The sequence below is a fragment of the Xenopus tropicalis genome, chromosome 1 (genome assembly GCF_000004195.4).
Source record: "Xenopus tropicalis strain Nigerian chromosome 1, UCB_Xtro_10.0, whole genome shotgun sequence".
Lineage (NCBI taxonomy): Eukaryota > Metazoa > Chordata > Amphibia > Anura > Pipidae > Xenopus > Xenopus tropicalis.
In genome coordinates, this window is record NC_030677.2 from 91,845,448 (window position 1) to 91,851,447 (window position 6,000).

Here is a 6,000-nt window from a genome sequence, read left to right on the forward strand (position 1 = left end):
ACGAGGCTGCCATGTTAAGCCTGCAAGAGGAGCGGTTAGAATTGAAAAGACGGGGGGCGTGGCCAACCATGGAACTGACTGCACGCACGCAGTAGAAGCTCCGTGTCTTAAGCCAAATATCTACCCGAACATAAGCTATAATCAGCTCGAGAACTGCAGCCCGGGACAAAGGAACGCAGGAGAACTCCCGGATGCTGCCAAACATGGGGAAAAGAAAACCCAAAGAGCAAAAAACAACTCTCTCGCCATACCTTCATAGAACTGCCGGCGCTGAAAGCTAATGCTGACTCCTCTCCGCTTCTTCCACAACCAGCGTCACCGTCAGCCTCTGAAAGCTCAGCCTCGCCAAGACCCATAAAAAACTCAGGTCAGTTCGCTCTACACACAGCCACTGTACCGCATCTCCCAGGGGACACACCAGTAACAGCCGGGATACTGCAAGAGCAACTCGCGCTCTTACAGACACAGCTTAACACTTCCATCGCCCATTCTATAAAAACTGCTATCTCAGCAGCAATTAAAGATATACAGCGCGATGTTATAGAACTAGGAGAGCGTACAGATAAACTGGAAACATATACGGACGATATAGTCCAAAGGCTTGCAAACATAGAGCAGGAAAATACTGACCTTAAAGATGAAATGGCGCAGCTTAGAGACACCTGCGAAGATCTCGAAAATAGATCGCGCAGACAGAATCTAAGATTCTGAGGAATCCCAGAGGATGTCTCCGGACCTGACATTCCTAAATACCTAACAGAACTATTCACACATTTATGTCCTGAAATCTCAATGGAGCTATGGAGGCTAGACAGGACACACAGATCGCTGGCCCCAAAACCTCCATCGACAAAACCGCCACGAGATGTTATAGCACGCTTTCATTTCTATGAAAGCAAAGAAGCGGTACTAGCAAAAACACGTACAATGAATCCATTGCAATACCGCAACCATAATCTGCAAATATATACGGATCTATCCCCGGTTACTTTGGCCAAACGGAGGGAGCTAAAACCGCTAACTCAAATACTGAGGGACGCCAAGATACCCTACCGCTGGGGCTTTCCCTTTAAGTTGATAATTGCACATAAAGGCCAAACTCACACGCTGACCCATCCACGGCAAGGACGTAAACTGCTAACCATACTTGGCATAAAACCCACAGAAGCAGCTCAAGCCCATAAACCCCCGCTAGCCAAACCTACTCTGAGTCCACAATGGTCCAGAACCTCAGGCTCTCCTCAACAGGGGGGTCTTGCATTGTCCCCTTCTCCACCAAGGGACAAACTGCCACCATGACCAGATGACTCACTGTACATAACATATGTTTATTACCTCAAAGAGAAATTCAAGGAGAGTTCACTGACAACTCAGCCTGGCTTAAACCACACATTCTGGTGATTTACCGAATATACTTTAGTTAACTATGTTACAGAAAGTTCCACGGACTTGTTACCAAAACCCCCACCTTGGGAATCTGGAGATACCCGCAGGTCCTGTCCAACAGACAAACTCTGGGACCGGTCCTAACAAAAAGTTATTTTATCCTTACAACACCCACCTGGTTATCACAGGCTTGAGGGACAAATATACCCTCAAAATATTACTAAGGATTGTCATAAAGTTTATGGTTAAGATGTTTTATACTGTTTTAAGCTTTCTTTTTAGATCTCTATTTCTCTTTTTGACTATTTCACCCTATACCCACGGAGACTCAGTAATTTTCTTACATGCCAATAATTCACAATGTAAGGGCCCCCGCACACCTGGTCGACCCAATAAGGGCTCAATAATGTCACTCCTGATAATTTTAGCAAACGTAGCCAAAGATCCCAACGATCCAAAATGGTAAAATTAATATCTATCAATGCTAAGGGCCTAAACTCAATCACTAAACTATATTTAGTACTGAAAGAGATTCGCCACCTACACGCGGATATTGCCTTTATACAGGAAACTCACTTTCAGCAAAACAGCTTATGCAAACTCCAATCAAAATATTACCCAACCACATATTATGCCTCAGGCCCAAAAAAAACAGCTGGAGTGGCGATTTTAATACGTAAAGACTGCCCAGTAGTGGTGGACCAGGTGTGCTGCGACCCAAATGGACGATATATTATGTTGTTTTGCAAATATATGAACATTCCGTTAAATCTGATCAATATTTATGCCCCTAACAACCACCAACTTAGGTTTTTGAAAACTATACTTAACAAAGCCCGATCTCAGGACATTGCCTATCAAGTAATAGGGGGTGACTTCAACTTAACATTCTCACAACTTAAAGACAGAACCAGCCCCTCCCTAGGCAACTCAGCACATCACATGTCCAGAGAATTTAGAAAGCTGACCAGGCAGTACTCTTTCTTTGATAGTTGGAGGATCAACCATCCAAACGAAAGGCAATACACTTTCTACTCACCAGTACATAAAATACATTCCCGTCTAGATTACTTCTTAATCTCACAACCTTGCCTTCACCTGCAGTACTCCACAGAGATACACCCCATAACATGGTCTGACCACTCACCTATACAGCTAACATTAGATCTAACAAAACTACCACCAAGGGAGCCGCACTGGCGCCTCAATGAATCAATATTACACGACCCAGATACATTCAACCAGATTGAAACAACTATCAAAGAATATTTTAGAATTAATGAAGGCACGGTTAATTCCACATCCACTCTATGGGAAGCACACAAGGCCACAATTAGGGGACATATCATAGCATTAACCACAAACAAGAAAAGGGAAGCACAGGCCTCACATACAGCCCTCTTAACCCACCTTCAAACCCTAGAAACCCAATATAACAGAACACATACTGACCAGCTCTTAAATCAGATACTAGAGACTAGACACCAACTTTCAGCACTAAAGCATAAAGCAACTGAGAAAGCTATCCTATGGACAAGACAAAAATTTTATGAACAGGGCGACAAACAACACACTCTCTTAGCAAGAAAGCTCAAGGACAATAAAGCTCAGTCCAGAATTAACTCAATCAAAACCCCCTCCGGGCAACTGACATACAATCAAAACTCAATAGGAGACATATTCAATAAGTATTACACTCACCTATACAATCTGAAAGCCTCTACCCCTGGAAGCTCATCCCCAACCCGAAACAATATGCTCTCAGACTTCTTAGCAGTAGCCAACCTTCCTAAACTAACCGAGGAAGACAAACAGGCGCTAAATGACAATGTCACACCAGAGGAATTAACCTATGTGCTAAACAATATGCCTAACGGTAAATCCCCAGGACCGGACGGCTTCCCATATAAATACTATAAATTATATGCCCACATCTTAAACCCTTACCTAGTAAAGTTGTTTAATGAATTCCTGGAGGGTCACCTTATCCCCCCCACTACATTAAGCTCGTATCTTACACTCATTCCGAAAGAAGGGAAAGATCCAAACATATGCTCCAATTACAGACCCATAGCACTATTAAACTCAGACCTCAAGTTATTCACAAAAATTTTAGCAAATAGATTAGCACCTATCCTGCCCAAACTTATTCACAACGATCAGGTAGGCTTCATCTATGGGAGACAAGCAGGAGATAACACAATTGCAATTGCTCCAATTACAGACCCATAGCACTATTAAACTCAGACCTCAAGTTATTCACAAAAATTTTAGCAAATAGATTAGCACCTATCCTGCCCAAACTTATTCACAACGATCAGGTAGGCTTCATCTATGGGAGACAAGCAGGAGATAACACAAGGCGCACCATTGACCTAATAGACATACTAAACAGAAACTCTACTCCGGCAGTCTTATTAAGTTTAGATGCTGAAAAAGCATTCGACCGCCTGAGCTGGCCCTACTTGTTCTCACTGCTAACACACCTCAACTTCTCAGGACCTTTCTTAGAAGCTCTTAAGAACCTATATAGCAACCCTACAACGCAGTTGAAACTGCCTGGTCAGGCCTCCAAATCGATAGCCATAACCAACGGCACTAGACAGGGCTGCCCTCTGTCCCCTCTCTTGTATGCGCTTAGCATAGAGCCACTATCGGCTGTAATTAGAAACTCACCTGACATCTCAGGAATTAAAATACAATCAACGACTTACAAAATAGCCCTCTTTGCGGATGATGTGCTACTTACTTTAACAAATCCAATAATCACGCTCCCAAACTTGCATAAGGTTTTAGATACATATAGCCTACTATCAGACTACAAAGTCAACCTAACTAAAACTGTAGCTCTTCCACTACACCTTTCACCAAACTCCTTGCAGGGCCTTCAAAGTGCCTTCCACTATAATTGGCAAACAAACGCAATCCCATACCTAGGCACATACATAACCTCAACATACTCGGATTTATTCAGATACAACTTCACCCCAAGGCTTTACTACAATCATGGTCACAATAAACCCTGTCCTGGTTTGGCAGAATAGCAGCCATAAAAATGTCCATTATGCCAAAGTTTCTGTACCTGTTTGAGACCTTACCCGTAGCAATATCTGCCAAGATATTTAAGGACCTACAAAACCTATGTCATAAGTTCATATGGGGAAATCGCAGGCACAGAATATCGAAACATATACTGGTGGCACCGTGTAAATATGGAGGTCTGGGGGTCCCCATGTTTAAGAAGTATTATGAGGCAGCCCACATCAGACAGCTACTAGCCTGGTCACGGAGGGAGTCAACCTGCACCTGGGGCCAAATCGAAAACGCCTACTCAAAAACTGGTCACTTAAACTACCTAATATGGTCAGAACCAAACCAACCATTGGCCAAAACGGATCTGCTAGCACCCACACGCCACACATTATCCATATGGTATAACCTAAGGTGGAAGTACAAACTGCTCAACCCCAAATCTCTCAATGTGCTATTTCTCCACAACCCAGACTTTCAACCAGGAACTCAATCTCACTATATCACCAAATGGACTACCACCAGCTGGCAAACCATAGGGGACCTACTGGACCCAAGAACTAAGGAGATAATCCCTTATGCCAACATCACGCGAACAACCCCTCAAGGGAACCTACAATTTTTTGAATACCTGCAATTAAGGCACTTTGTGAGACCCTATAGCGACAGAGCGAAGGAACTTCCACATACTGCCTTCGAACGACTTGCAAAGGCTGGCCTACCACAAAAAGGCTTAATATCTAAAATATATCAACTACTATCTGAACCACAGGGAGACCCACCTCCCAGACACCAATACATGACTAAATGGGACTCGGTCCTACCTCATCCCCTCTCAGATCAGGACTGGACGGCAATCTGGGAGAACGCAAGACGGATGGTAACCTGCTCGAGACAAAGAGAACATATCTACAAAATATTAATGTCTTGGTATCACACCCCGGCTAAACTACACAAATTATTCCCAAACCAGTCACCTTTATGCTGGAGAAACTGCGGAGAGACAGGCACTTTATCTCATATTTTTTGGACATGTCCCATCATAACCCCACTCTGGAGGGATGTCTCAGATCTGCTCAACGAAACACTTCATACCACAATACCAATAGACATAAGCACGTTCCTTTTAGGTAAACCAATGCCACAGACACACAGATCCACTCAAGTTTTGATCAACCATATCCTTACGGCTACACGTCTTGCCATAGCAGCAAAGTGGAAGTCCTCAACCCCACCAACGCTAATGGAAATCAAGCGCAGAGTGGAAAGCAATAAACTCTTTGAATCCAGCATCGCCCGATTGCAAAACAGAACTCCACACTTCCTACAAACATGGGCCCCATGGGAAATGCTAGCCTCAACCCCCCCAGACCAATAAGACCACTGGTGCTACCAATCTAGTAATATTATAGAAACGGAATCTCAAAGAGATACAAATGTTAAACTGATCTCCTACTTACCTCTTTTCCTATTTCTTTTCTTCAACTTTCTACTACTTACTTTTTTAAGAATGTATGTAAACCATTGAAATGTTTCTTCAATAAAAAATTCAAGTTACAAAAAAAAAAAGAATTGAAAAGACAA